Raw genomic sequence first — 15870 nt, 5'->3', positions numbered from 1 at the left:
CATGTTGCCACTTTTGCAATACCTAATATTATAAAAAATAATTACAAAACTAAACTTCCTTTGGTACATCTCCAAAGCCGCCTTCCCGTTATAATCTTCCTATTCCACTTATGTCCAAAACGATGGGCTTGGATCTGGAATGCTAAAGTTTTGATAATTTTATTGACCCATGTTGCTTGAGCATCAGAGTCAGTAATGCGTCAATGACATTGGAGCTGCTTGTTTGCAAATTTACAATCTGCCTGTAAAGTCGCCCAGTTGAGTGTCATCATCGAACAAGCCAACAAGCAGATTGTAAACAATCAACCAAGAAAAGTTGATGACCTGTCAACTTTACACGCAACACGCCGACGTATGGGCCTACTGCGTCTGCGCAGTAGAGCGTGGTAGCGACCTCCCGGTAAAAAACGAACTGCGTTCTGTCAACATAATCGCTAGCTTGTTGGCTTCTCAGCGAATGGAAAGTTTTGTGTGTCATCATCACAATCGCAGTAACTGAATCGCCCGCTTTTAAATTCGCCAACAAACAGCTCGTAAAGTAGCTCAATGTAATTGACGCGTAAAATTCGTTCGAACTTAGACATTTCAAACGAGTTTTTTTGCTCGTTGATAGATATTATAATAATATGTAGGTGTACCAAATGAAAATTATTCATCCGTCCACCCGAGCAGACAAAAGCAATCATAGTATGCAATATTATTGACTTTTGATCATTTTGATTAACAATACAGTAAGTAGGTAGGTGAGCGATTCCAAAAAATAATATCCCGATAGATAATATTATTATTATCACGTCGCCATTATAATATTTATTGACCTTATGTGAGTAGAGGTGTAGGCAGATACTTGTCTTATTTGTCGATCCATCATTCTAGCAACACTTTTACCAACTTTGAAAGTAAAATAATAATTATTCGTAAACTAAAGGTAATATAATATTATCAAAGGACACCTATTTGTGGTTCTTTGAACCGTCAAACTTTTTCAGTTGAAAAACTTTTTATATTTTTATTCGGCATCATTGCTAGAACCGGAATAACCACGTTCAATGTTTTTTTTCTCATTTTCACCCATTTGAGTGTCCTTTTGACCCAAATACATGTTACATAACAAACGCCTGAAATATCTGTTAAGATCGCCATAAACCGACTTATTTGTTTAAATAATTTATGGTACGCATAAAATAGTGGTTATAATTTATTTTGTACTAACGTAGGTACCTAATACCATATTATATATGATGTAGTTGTAGGTAATGATTTTTTCAGAATTTTGTCAACAGCATTCAGACCTACAAACTTATCTGAAGAATGGGATGGGAGAGACATTGTCGAAAACAACCCAATCAAGACTCGTAACTGGACAGCATCTGACATTCGAATGAAATTTACAAAAAGGCGTCCTATTGTTCGTAGTTCCATTTGTTGCCATTCTATAGATAAGTTTGTATGTCTGTAAAGTTGCCGTAGTGACAATGCAGACGTTCTGTCTATGGCCCTGAGATAAATAAAGTTTAGTCAATTGTCTATTGTCACGTCAGCTTCAATCTACTTACCGAGTCTTGTGACATTTTTGCGTCAATTAAACATCGTAAAATGGATGTAAAACGTGAACTAGATGCTTTTGAAGATGATGCGGAAGTGCAGCAATGGTTCGATGTGCCAATAATCCATCCAAACAATCCGCTTACAAACATTTGTATAAAGCAAGAGAATGCTTTCGATGCTAACAGCACTATTGAGGTTAGGTTTTTCAAACTTATTAATCATTGTAAAAAGATATTTATTCTAAGTTAAAGTTGTTTCTTACTGATGCAAATAAAACAGTTCGTGACATATTGGACTTTACTAACTGAAACATGCAATAATACTTATACACCGTTGTGTTGACACTTAAGTAATAACGATTATTTGACCAAGTACCTACCTATATGTACTGTGTCTCTATGGCTGCAGGCTAACTACTCTCATTCAACTGAAGACAGCTGTTGCACGTTTATTCATAATAGCTAGACAGTATGTCACATACAGAAACCGTGTGTTTGTGCTCAACGCATAATAATATAGGTGCAAACACGTATTATAAAAAACCTCCTGTCTTGTGTTTCAGAGCCCTGTAACCAGCCTTGCCAATGTCAAAACTGAGATTGATCCTCTCCGAGTTGATTTCAAAGAAGAATTTGTTGAAGACAGTGATCCGCAACCTGGCTGCTCATATTCAAAATGCGAGCTAATAAATCAGGTGCTTACATACTTATACAATATTGTGTAATATATATACATCGTGCTTGTAAGTGATCATGTCTTTTTGGTTCTGTTATTATAATACCATTGAATTCAAAGTGTATTTCGTAAGGGTATTCAGTGTATCCACAAACATTAACCAAAAAATGCAATTTCCCAACCACAAATTTTAAAATGTAAAATGTCTTGAAGAAAATTAGCGCTGCATGTAATTTTTTATGATAAAAGCAAATTTGTGTTGTGCGTTTATCTCACTTATTTGCTCAATTCTCCAGGCTAGAGTCCTGTCAGTCAGCCCTTTGTGGGGGCCATGGTGATTTCCAAGTTCAGTCCAATTTTTGTCTGGCAAATCGTCTTAATTACTTTTCTTAGTGTTAAATAGTGTTTATGGCCGAATGTCTTCCACTCAGTAACCACCGATAAATGTATTTTGAAGGACCAAAAAGTGTCAAAGGTGGTCCGACGAGTTTGATGAACAAAAGACCCGAGACTGTTTTGGTCTTCAACGAAACTCTTATTGGTGTAATAATTAGATTCATTTGCGAAAATTTGCTTGAAGAAATGGTAATAGAATTCAATGCATACATCAAACGCGGTGATTTTCCAGATATCTTTGTCTTTTTATATGTAATGATTCAGGAAAATTAACTTGTACTATGTGAGCGCGAACATTGTTTTGTCTAATTGCTTTTGAAACATTAAAAATACTATGAATAAAGGAGCCAGAACGCCGTTCCACCGCGTTACATTACAAAAAAAGCCCTGCTATTACTGTATACCGGGTATCATTGTCACCAATTAAATTTTTTGTAGATGCGCTCGAAACTTTCAATGTGTAAAACGCAGACAGGTGTTTGTGTGCTGTGCTGTTGCCATGCGTTACAGACAGATGACACATAACATAATATAAGTATAATATATTATTAAGTATTTGAAAATGTCAGTGATTAAATTATTCATGCTCTTAAAGTGTTGTGAGTTATATTGTGGAGTACAAACTAAAATAAGCACAAGTAATGGTACGCAGGGTAGCGAAAATTAGCTAAGTCGATATACCAAGTTAATATAACTGTGTTAGGATTATGACAATATATTTCTGTACTAACGAAATGACTATGCGATCACAGATTTTTCTGGTTTGATTTCTTTCTTGACTATCTTTATGGTAGGTATGTTTTTGTTGATGTTTGTTTAACAAAAGTATTAATTGGTCGAAAACAATCGATTTTTATGACATCTCTATTGAGGTGTACCTAACTTTTTAATAGAAGGCAAAAATATTTTGATACACTATGTCACTATTTTACATACACTATTATTATATTTTCAGAAAAAGACACTGATATGCTTTTATATTTATAAAATCAATGTATTTTTTTAGATAGCTTCAAAATACCCTTCCAATTTAAAATCGGACACTGATTTAGAGCTAATTGACTCAAAGAATGAGATTGTTCAAGAAGATGTAAGGCAAAGCAATGATGCTTACCCCCAACCTAGTTGCTCTTATTCCGAACGCAACCCAGGAAATGAGGTATATAACAATCTATTAATTTAAAACAATCTACTAATACTGATATCACTTATCAACTTATATCATATTGTACACCTTTTTCTTTTAAAATCGATCCTCCCAGATGGTCAAAATTCCTACATAATATATTAAGTAAATCATTTTCCACTCTGGTCAATTTTTTTCAATACGTATTAGGTTTTCTGATCAAAATTCTTTCTTTCTTGTAAAAGTTTAAAGTTAGAAAACTTGTGATGTTTATATTAAATGATAAAAATGTCAATGAATTTGTCTGTTGTACCTGAATATACAAGAAAAACTCATTTTTCTATATTTGATATTTAAAAAAAACTTCATTACCCATATATTATGTGAACAGTTCAGAACACAGGTAACATAACTGTAAATGGTACTTAAATTCTTGGAGCGGTTTCTTTTTAATTTTTCTGTGACTCATGACAATTTCGTTCGCATGCAAACTATTAATTGGCTGTAATATTCAAGATGACGTTTAGTATTAATTTGTGTATAGGTTACTTGCGTAAAAGGGACGTACCTTTGGGTAGAAAGTATAAACAAGTGATTTCACTAGTTTTGATCACTGTACATGGTGTTTAACACATAATATTTACAATGTACTTAATTAATTTATTATATTTATTTTTAATGTTGTTATAAAATTTAAATAATTTGCGATTTAAACCTTTAAACCAATGTAACTTGCGTTAATCAGAATATATTTTCAAAATATGTTATTTTTCAAAGCATCCGCCCACATGAAGTGCCGGTTTGTTAACCCAACTGAAAATAGTCTATGGGGTCCAAACAATTTGTTGGTAAATTCGCCCCAACTATTCTATTCTTTGAGGTGAAATGGTGGTAGACAATGATTACGTACCATGTTTTCGTTAAGTAACATGATGTGGTAGGATTAATGGGTGTTGAAGGTCTTATATTTTCTTCATCACTATCATCGCTGAGATATGCACTTCTCCTTCTTTTGAGCGAGATGATATCGCTTTCACTATCTGTATCGTTATGATATGTAACGCCCCCCCCCCCCCCGATCAAACTGTTTTCTTCACTTTCTTCGCTAAAAGATCTATCATCTCTGGTTCCGAAAATGACATATCCACTATCCGATATTTTCTGATATTTCCTGAATTTTGAGTAACTACGCGTTCGAAATCATCAAAATCAAAACTATCAAATGATAATTTTCATTGCTTTTTTGGTGTTTTCCATGGTGATTGTTATTTAATTATTTTCTTTATCACGTTATTTACTGTAGATATTTATAATTATTAATAGGTTCTTACTGTTATGGAACGGTGAGATGAACTTCATTAAATGCGGATATATATTGATTAAAATGGCTTTATTAGAATGTAATATAATTATAATAGATTATATTGTGTTGGACAATGATTTCTTAACCATTACTGGATGCACTTATTTACGGTTTTACGGTCGAGACAATGCTGAAGTTGAAAGGGTAATGAGATTATATTAAATAATCATATTATTCAGTGCATTGTTAGATATTTAGATTGATAAGAGATGTGTAACACAACGCAATATACTTTCTTCATACAAAAATAATGAAGCGTTCAAAGGACATTGTAAATAACAATGTAACGATTAAGATATGCAATCAAAAGCGTTCTAATACCCCGTTATATATTAGGTGTTTGATTACCCATTCGATATAAGCTAATTTAATGATAAGTACTGATAATATGACACGTCATGTTCAAATTATTGTATGTATTAAGAATATCATATATATTAGAAAAATACTAGTTCTATAATACAAACAAATATGGTCACTGTAAGTGGGAAAGGCATTACAAGTCCGCCCCTCTTACGATGGACTATCTCAAAATTATTTGAAAATTGCAAACATTTAATCAGTTGAATAGATAGGTACATCAATTTTTCCAAGAATTTATTCAACCCAATGGTTGGTACTAACGTAATTTTGATGGTTTATCCTGCATGTTATCATGTAGTTAAATTTGTCGGCAATAACATTTTGTAGAATTCGTTTTCACTTTTGATAAATCGGGGAGTAAATGTATACCTGCTGTGCAGCTGGGCTCCCTACTAGAATTAGTACAAAGAGTTGATTTGAAAGATGTTTGATTTTTAAATATTATTCTCTTATATACCTATGTCGTCTGCCTAGAATAATGTGATACTTCACCTTCTTTTAGTTGATTCCTGCAACCACTGCAGTGACCTATTTCGGTAGTCTCGAAGTGTCAGAGAGGATCTTAGAGGTGCATGGGCCATACGATGAAATACAGATTGACTATCAAGACTTTAAAAAAGAATTGGGGTTATATGAAACCAACAAAAATATAGTCAGTCGCACTGCTAAACATAAGCATATCCAATCTTACGTCACAGATCAAAAACTATTAGTAGCTGTCATAAAATTGGAGAAAAAAACGTTCAATGACATAAATTTTGCGTGCAGTTTTTGTTTTGATTTTTTTGCATCGTTATCTCTATTGAAGCTTCACAAAGCTTGTCATAAAAAATCAATAGCGCATAAAATGGAAAAGTACAAAACCAGTCGATCTGATTTCAAGAATGAAAACATAGTAAATCATTCTGATGTAAAGCCATTTAAATGTGACCAATGTAATTACTCATGTATAAGATCTAGTCGGATGAAAACACACAAAATGACTCATTCTGGCGAAAAGCCATTGAAATGTGACCAATGTAATTACTCATGTATAAGATCTAGTAATATGAAAATACACAAAATGAGTCATTCCGGTGAAAAGCCATTTAAATGTGACCAATGTAAATACTCTTGTTTAACATCTAGTGCGATGAAAATACACAAAATGACTCATTCTGGTGAAAAGCCATATAAATGTGACCGTTGTGATTACTCGTGTATAACATCTAGTAATATGAAAATACACAAAATGATTCATTCTGGTGAAAAGCCATTTAAATGTGACCGTTGTGATTACTCGTGTACAACAGCTGGTAATATGAAAATACACAAAATGACTCATTCTGGTGAAAAGCCATTTAAATGTGACCGTTGCGATTTCTCGTGTATTACAGCTGGTAATAAGAAAATACACAAAATGACTCATTCTGGTGAAAAGCCATTTAAATGTGACCAATGTGATTACTCGTGTATAACATCTGGTAATATTAAAATACACAAAATGACTCATTCTGGAGAAAAACCATTTAAATGTGACCAATGTGATTACTCTTGTATAACGCATAATTCGTTGAAATTACACAAAATGACTCATTCTGGTGACTCAAAATGCTGATAATGCCACTGTGACGGCTAAGGGCCTTAGTGTCTAATGTGAAAAATGTAGCGTTAGAAATCACAGCCCGCTGTTATAAGATTATAAAGCGATAGAATAGAATATTACCACAAATTCCTCATTTCGACGGATTAGCTCAGTTCCTGAGTATAGAAAATAGAGCACATGAGACTTTATAGAATACAAAAATATGTTAACGGGTCGTGAGAGCGAATTTTCTACACTGCCTACCTTCAGATCAACTTGTGCACAATGGAATGTAACTAGTAATAATTAGGGCGCCATGCCTGATCTATTCTACTGGGCAAAACACAATGGGAATAGTCAGGCATTTAAAAAAAAAAGAATGTTTATGCTAGGAACCATGTCCATAATCAAAAGGTTTATTAGAACAAAAGTTAAAAAAAATCATGGTCGGTGAAATATACACATAGATGCAAACCAGGAAAAACGAACATATAACTAGGCCTATTCTCTACGAGATAGATATCGTGTGGGGTATTTAATAGTAAAGACAGAAGAAATTAAACCATATCGTATAATAATGATACTGTTAAAATACCGCCTTGACCGTTCTCGATCGGTCCGAACGACGAACGTGAAGATCCTTCCTTCGAGACGTCCTTCTGCGGCGATATCGGTTGTAGAACTCCCTGTTGATCGGCGTCATTACGTTCACGACGCATACGTACCAACGTAAGCGTTTCATATTTCCCAGGCTTGCAACATATCGGTTGCATATATTCTTAACTGTCAGGTGTGGCCAGCGTTAAGTAACGTATTTTTTATTTATGTTGGATAAAGATCGTTACAGTGTCCATTGTAATTACACACATATGACACATTTTGGTGAATAGCCATTTAACTGTGACCATTGTAATTACTCTTGTAAAAAATCTAGTAATATGAAAAGACACAAAATGACTCATTCTGCTAAAAAGCCATTTAAATGTTCCCAATGTAATTACTCATGTATCACATCTAATTTGATGAAAATACACAAAACGACTCATTCTGGTAAAAAGCCATATAAATGTGATATTTGTGAATACTCCAGTACGCATTCCAGTTACTTGATATTACACAAAATGAATCATTCTGGTGAAAAGATATTTAAATGTGACCAATGTGATTACTCTTGTATAACATTTAATAAGATAAAAATACACAAAAGGTCTCATTCTGGTGAAAGCCATTGAAATGTGACCAGTGAAAATACTCTTCTAGAACATCTGGCAACATGAAAGTGCACAAAATCTCTCATTCTGGTGAAAAGCCATTCATGTGTTCGTTGTGATTACTCGTGTAGAACATATTATAGCATGAAATTGCATAAAAAGACTCATCGTTGAGTTGTAAACCTCTTAGACAGTCAATGCTTCTAGTCTTATGGTACGTTTAAATCTAAATTTTGAGTCTGACATAAAATTTCTCTTAATGTTTACACCTGCATGGATCTGACATACAATTCTCGTATACTTCTCGTTGAAATAAAGTCTCTACACTTTATTCAATGGCAACATTTGGAATAAATATATGCGGTATTTACAAATGGCATTGTAACTTATTCGGACACTTATTTCGTATACTTCTCAAAAACGTTATGTCAGTTGTCAGTTGTCTATATGGGAATGTCGAGAAAAAAAACTGTGTTATTATTTTAAGTCTTGGCAACAAAAAGGAGGAAAAACGGTCTAAATGAATGCGGGAATGGATTCAGCGGCGAGAAGAACTAGGTGCCTTCCGTTTAATATCCGAGTTTAAAATCGAAGATCCAACTCAATTTGTGAACTTTGTGAGAATGAGGCCAGTGGATTTCGAAAAACTAGTTTGTAAGATTAGACCCTTTGCCAAAAAACAAGACACACAATTTAGAAATGCCATAAGTGTAGAAGAACGATTGGTAAGAAGTGAATCGTCCTTGCATATTCAATAATATTATATTATCGTAATACGAGTGCAGTTGTGGGCCAAAATGAATTAATACCATTTGAAGCGCATTTTTCCTCACAGACTGTATCACAATTAATCGTATGTGCCGAGAACATGCGATATTTTATTTTTCCACAAAATCCATAGAACACGGAACATCTGATTTATTTCTCACTGTCTATGATATTTTACAGATCGCTAAAGTACATTTATTTATGTGCGTTGGGGTTAGAGTCGTTGTTTTGAACTAAAAACACCCACATGTATCAATATTTATTGATGAAATACTTCAATGTGTGTTTGGTCCAATGCGAATATGTGAATGTGCCAAATGTCACATAAAGTAATATATTGAATATGCAGTGACGGAATAATACGGAAAAACGGACGGAAAAATAATAAAAACATATTGTATACTTTGACATGTTTATTCACACAAATATTTTTACAATTCCAAGTGATTCGTACGCTAGTCTTGGTTATTTATTTAGAATACCCAATTGCACAATCAGTTTGATCGTTCCAGAGATCTGCCAAATACTTGACGATGTTTTGGAAAAGAATTACATGTCAGTAGGTTCAGTTTAGTTCAGTTGGTATCGCAGCTGTCAGTATTGTTTTCAATATAGGTAGTGCACTATTGAATGAGGTTGATATTCAATCTGGATATCAACCTCATTCGATAGTGAACTATCCGATGGGCTCGGTGATAATATAAGGGATTATGGAAGTAAAGAGGTTACTTTTTGTAATTTTTCCTATTGTTCCAAACTATATTAGTGCCCAATTACTTTGAATAATCGAGACTCTACTGTTCTTACCCTTTTCATGTTTCAAGGTGACAATTTATATTACTGCGTTAAGTTATATAGGTATATTGACAGCTAAGCATAATTTTTGGGATTGTCTTCTTATTTGATAAGCTTAGATAATAGGAATTAAATTAAATCTTTCAGTAATGTATGTGCTCGAATAATTTCCATGTAGAACTTAGTCTCTTCAACTGTTTAGGCATTTATGTTTTAATTTATCAACTTGAACGTGTCTGCCTATAATGCTTTACGTGTTGGTATTGCATTTTAGCAAATTACAATATTTAATCAATAATAATTAATTATATTGTGTTTTAAGTGTATGGATGGGAGTACCTAATATATAATAAAATATCTTGAAAAATTATAATAAATTTATTACTTAAATCACATCCTGAAAAGTAAACACAAAACCTAGAAACAAAAATAGTAAGATGAAAAACAAGTAGTTTAAAATATTTAAAGAATAACAAAAAGACGACGAAACAGTAAAAACACTATTGAAACACAATTGAAATTAACAATAAAATTCAAAGCAATTTACGATTAATTCCCACCCAAAGATTAATGATTGTTTTAATGTTTTTGAAAAAAATGTTTGAAAATGATTTCGTATACAATAATATAATAGTCTCAATAGAAAACTACATGTAAAATAGAAGCGCCGTAATTTACGATTTAAATATGATAAAACAAAATTACTTAGGTCGCTTGTAATAAGCTATTCACATAGTTATTTGGTTATTAACTCAAACGTACCTCTAGAATTCTTTGGTTGAATCACAACTGTATTTTTTGGGAACCTATCAATATATATGTATTTAATTAGAAAGTCAATTTATAATAATATGACCGGTGATTAAATATGTTTTATTATTTTTATAATAAAATAAATTCCATCTACAAATCACTAGCCAGTGCAAAAATATTTGAAATTGAATGTCGGTAGGTTCAGTTTCGTTGAGTTTCGCAGCTGTCAGTTCGTTTTCAATATCGAACTTAAATTAAATCAATAAAATATTCGTTGGATTCTGACGTCATCCTATTATCGGGTGGCGTTTTTAAATCATTATATCGCAATATTGTTGTGGTGTGTTCTCAAGTGTCGTTTAGAACTCTTACTTGACCACCCTCTGCGACCCCGTGCTGAGCTAGCCTAAAGCAGGAGTTCTCAACCTGGTCTAGGGGCAAGGCCGATTGAGAATATAACGCCCTGTGACTTTACCATGACCAGGGTCACGTCAAAAGGTAAGTGCAAAAATATTTTTTAATGCGGCATCTTGACACACTGGTGGCTGGACACAGGTAACCCGTGTGAAACGGCTCTTACACTGTCTGGCCAGGTACATTACGATTCTTCTGAACGCAGTTCAAGACTCGCAGGACGAATCAATAATATATTCTTGAATATGGCTCTATTATCTGGATTTCTAATGATTTTCTTTACAAGTTTATTATAGAGCGCGTCGAGAAAATATTTCTTCGATGTCTTTATTTTGAAACATATAACAGATATTTTCCTTTCAATAATTCGTCAAACGATTTTTTAACGGCTGTCTTTCTACAAGGCATGCTCTCTTTTCACTTTCTTGAATCTCGTAGGTTACTTTTGCTCTTGAAATATTTTTGCCTGCAGTCACGAGAGATCGTTTCCAATACTGGCGTCTTAAAAATATTGAATTTATATTTGCCGGTCAATGACCTACTCAGTGGATGCCTGTTATGAATCCGCAATGTCAAACGACTAGTGAAAACTGCTTGCAAAGTGAATGCACGTTCTAAAATTTAACGGTGGGAATACTGACGTAAACTTATATTTTTTCTTCCCGGTCCATGGATTCACACTAAACAGCCGTCTGAGAGGCATGACATTTACATGGATAGTATGTTGTAGTATTAAGTAATTTCATGTCTTTTGTTTGTTGTAGCTTTCGCAACGTACTCAGCAATGGCTAATCCCGAAAACCGGAAATCGACATTTGTAGTATGTCAGAAGATTTGAATTATTACTATTCTTTTTAATGTTTTCAGATATATATTGATTAATTAATACAGTTGAAATTGTACATTATCAAAAATAAATTCAAATTGCAAGCTTCGTATTTTTCTGCCACGTTCTCTATTGTCATATATGATCCCCCTTAACCAGAATGAATCATTTCGTGTGGTTTCATATCACCAAACCTGAAATATGAGTAATTACTTGGTAACATTTAAATGGTTTTGCACCAGAATGAGACATTTTTTGTAATTTCATTGAATCAGATCTGATACATAAGTAATTACATTGATCACATTTAAATTGCTTTTCACCAGAATGTGTCATTTTGTGTCTTTTCAACCTCATAAATCATATACATGAGTGATCAAATCGATCGCAAATGAATAGCTTAACACCAGAATGAATCATATTGTGTGTTTTCATCCTACTAGATTGTGAACATGAATAATCACACAGGTCACAATTAAATAGCTTTTCGCCAGAATTAGTTATTTTGTGTGTTTTCATCCCACTTGATAATGTACGCGAGTAATCACATTAAAATGGATTTTCATTAGAATGAGTCATTTTGTGTATTTTCATAACACCAATTCTTATACATGAGTAATTACATTCGTCACATTTCAACGGCTTTTCACCGGAATGAGTCATTTTGTGTACTTTCATATTACCATACCTTATAGTTGAGTAATTACATTGGTCACATTTCAATGGCTTTTCACCAGAATGAGTCATTTTGTGTAATTTCATATCGGCAGATCTTATACACGAGTAATTACATTGGTCACATTTCACAGGCTTTTCACCAGAATGAGTCATTTTGTGTATTTTCAAAGTACTTGATGTATTACATGAATAATCACACTGGTCACAATGATTTGGTTTTTCGCCAGAATGAGTCATTTTGTGTATTTTCAAATTACCAGATCTTATAGATGAGTAATTACATTGGTCACATTTCAATGTCTTTTCACCAGAATGATTCATTTTGTGTCTTTTCAAATTACTAAATTGTATTGATGAGTAATTACATTGGTCACATTTAAATGGTTTTTCACCGGAATGAGTCATTTTGTGTAATTTCATACTACCAGATTGTTTACATGAGTAGTCACATTGGTCACATTTAAATGGCTTTACATCAGAATGATTTACTATGTTTTCATTCTTGAAATCAGATCGACTGCTTTTGTACTTTTCCATTTTATGCGCTATTGATTTTTTATGACAAGCTTTGTGGAGCTTCAATAGAGATAACGATGCAAAAAACTCAAAACAAAAACTGCACGCAAAATTTATGTCATTGAACGTTTTTTTCTCCAACTTTATGACAGCTACTAATAGTTTTTGATCTGTGACGTAAGATTGGATATGCTTACGTTTAGCAGTGCGACTGACTATACTTGTATTGGTTTCATATAACCCCAATTCTTTTTTAATGTCTTGATGGTCAATCTGTATTTCATCGTATGGCTCTTGTACCTCTAAGATCCTGTCTGACACTTCGAGACTACCGAAATAGGTCACTGCAGTGGTTGCAGGAATCAACTAAAAGAAGGTGAAGTATCGCATTAACATATGCAGACGACATAGATATATGAGAGAATAATATTTAAAAAATCAAACATCTTTCAAATCAACTCTTTGCACTCTTTTGGCAGACATTCTGGCCCGAACGATTCCAGTAGGTAGCTCAGCTGCAGAGCAGATGTACATTTACTCCCCGATTTATCAATAGTGAAAACAAATTCTACAAAATATTATTGCCGACAAATTTAACTACATTATAACATGCAGGATAAACCGTCAAATTTACGTTAGTATCAACCGTTGGGTTGAATAAAGTCTTGGAAAAAATGATGTACCTATCTATCCAACTGATTAAATATTTGCAATTTTCAAATAATTTTGAGATAGTCCATCGTATAAGGGGCTGATTTGTAATGCTTTTCCCACTTACAGTGACCATATTTGTTTGTATTATAGAACTAGTATTTGTCTAATATATATGATGTTCTTAATACATACAATAATTTGAACATGACGTGTCATATTATCAGTATCATTAAATTAGCTAATATCGAATGTGTAATCAAACGCCCAATGTATAATGGGGTATAAGAACGCTTTTGATTGCTTATCTTAATCGTTCCATTGTTATTTACATGGTCCTTTGAATTCCTCATTATTTTTGTATAAATAAAGTATATTCTGTTGAGTAACACTTCTCTTATCCATCTAAATATCTAAGAATGCACTGAATAATATGATTATTTATTATAATCTTAGTACCCTTTCATCTTCAGTATTGTCTCCACCGTAAATAAGTGCATCTAGTAATGGTTAAGAAATCAATGTCCCACGCAATATAATCTATTATAATTATATTACATTCTAATAAAGCCAGTTAAATTAATATACATTTGTGTTTAATGAAGTTCATCTCGAAGTTCCATAGCAGTACCTAATAATAATTAAAAATATCTACAGTAATTAACGTGATTAGAAAATAATTAAATAACAATCACCATGGAAAATACCAAAAATGTCAATAAAAATATCGATAGTGATCATGATCGATACAAGTAACGACGAAGATTTGTGTACATTTGATAGTATTGATTTTGAGCGAAGTGAAGAAGATAGTTTGATCGGGAGGGCCGTTGATTATCATAATGATAAAGATAGTGAAAGCGATATCATCCAACCCAAAAGAAGGAGAAGTGTATATCTCAGCGATGATAGTGATGAAGAAGATATAAGACCTTCAACACCCATTAATCCTACCACATCATATAACTCAACGAAAAAATAGTATGTACTCATTGTCTACTACCACTTCACCTCAAAAAATATAGTAGTTGGGCCGAATATACCAACAAATTGTTTGGAGCTCATAGACTATTTTCAGTTGGGTCAACAAACCGGCACTTCATGAAAAACCATTCTGATTAGTGCAAGTTACATTGGTTTAATGTTTAAATCGCAAACCATTTTTATTGTTATAACATTCAACATTCATCACTAATTCAGTACACTGTAAATATTATGTGTTAAACATACACAGTGATCAAAACTAGTGAAATAGCTTGTTTATATTTTCTACCCAAAGATACGCCCCTTTTACGTAAGTAACCTATACACAAATTAATACCAGACAGAATCTTGATTATTACAGCCAATTAATAGTTTGCATGCGAAAGAAATTGCAATGAGTCGCAGGATAATTAAAAAGAAACCGCTCCAAGAATTGAAGTACCATTTACGGTTATGTTACCTGTGTTTTGTTTGTTAGCATACGTATTACTTTTAGTAAATTTAAGCCCTATAACGCATTTTTTTGCAAATCGTAACAAAAAACCATTTCGTCAGTAATGGTTATACGAATTGTCAAACACGGTGTCCAAACCTAATGAAGTTTTTTTTTTTAAATATCAAATTTAGAAAAGTGAGTTTTTCTTGTATATTCAGGTATAACAGACAAATTTATTGACATTTTTCACTCGCTGGATAAGTATTAAGTTATTATTTAATATAAACATCGCAAGTTTTCTACTTTAAACTTCTACAAGAAAGTCCCGAATTTAGATCAGAGAAGCTAATACGTTTTGAAAACAATTGAAAAGAGTGGAAAAGGATTTACTAAATTTATTATGTAGGAATTTTGACCATCTGGGAGGATCGAATTTAAAAGAAAAAGGTGTACCATATGATATAAGTTGATAAGTGATATCAGTATTAGTAGATTATTTTAAATTAAGAGATTGTTATTTGCCTCATTTCCTGGGTTGCATTCGGAATAAGAGCAACTAGGTTGAGTGTAAGCATCATTGCTTTGCCTTACATCCTCTTGAACGAGCTCATTCTCTGAGTCAATTAGTTCGAAATCAGTCTCCGATTTTAAATTGGACGGGAATTTTGAAGCGATCTAAAAAATACTTACATTGAATTTATAAATATAAAAGTATATCAGTGTCTTCTTCTGAAAATATAATATAGTGTATTAAAAATTTATGTATGTAAAATAGTTGTAGTGTATCAAAATATTTTTGCCAT

At 32.8% G+C, this 15870-nt stretch overlaps 1 protein-coding gene across 2 annotated transcripts in view; it reads right to left on the bottom strand.

The window, feature by feature from the left end:
• The window catches only part of LOC147076097 (uncharacterized), an 833775-nt gene that overhangs the window by 814654 nt on the left and 3251 nt on the right, over nt 1–15870 (bottom strand). The window lies entirely within an intron of this gene.

This window comes from Rhyacophila brunnea, unplaced genomic scaffold, assembly GCF_057557595.1.
Source record: "Rhyacophila brunnea isolate RB1 unplaced genomic scaffold, BYU_Rbru_1.0 scaffold_13, whole genome shotgun sequence".
Classification (NCBI taxonomy): Eukaryota; Metazoa; Arthropoda; class Insecta; order Trichoptera; family Rhyacophilidae; genus Rhyacophila; species Rhyacophila brunnea.
The sequence above is the reverse complement of the archived record's forward strand: the minus strand, read 5'-3'. Positions and strand labels throughout refer to the sequence as shown.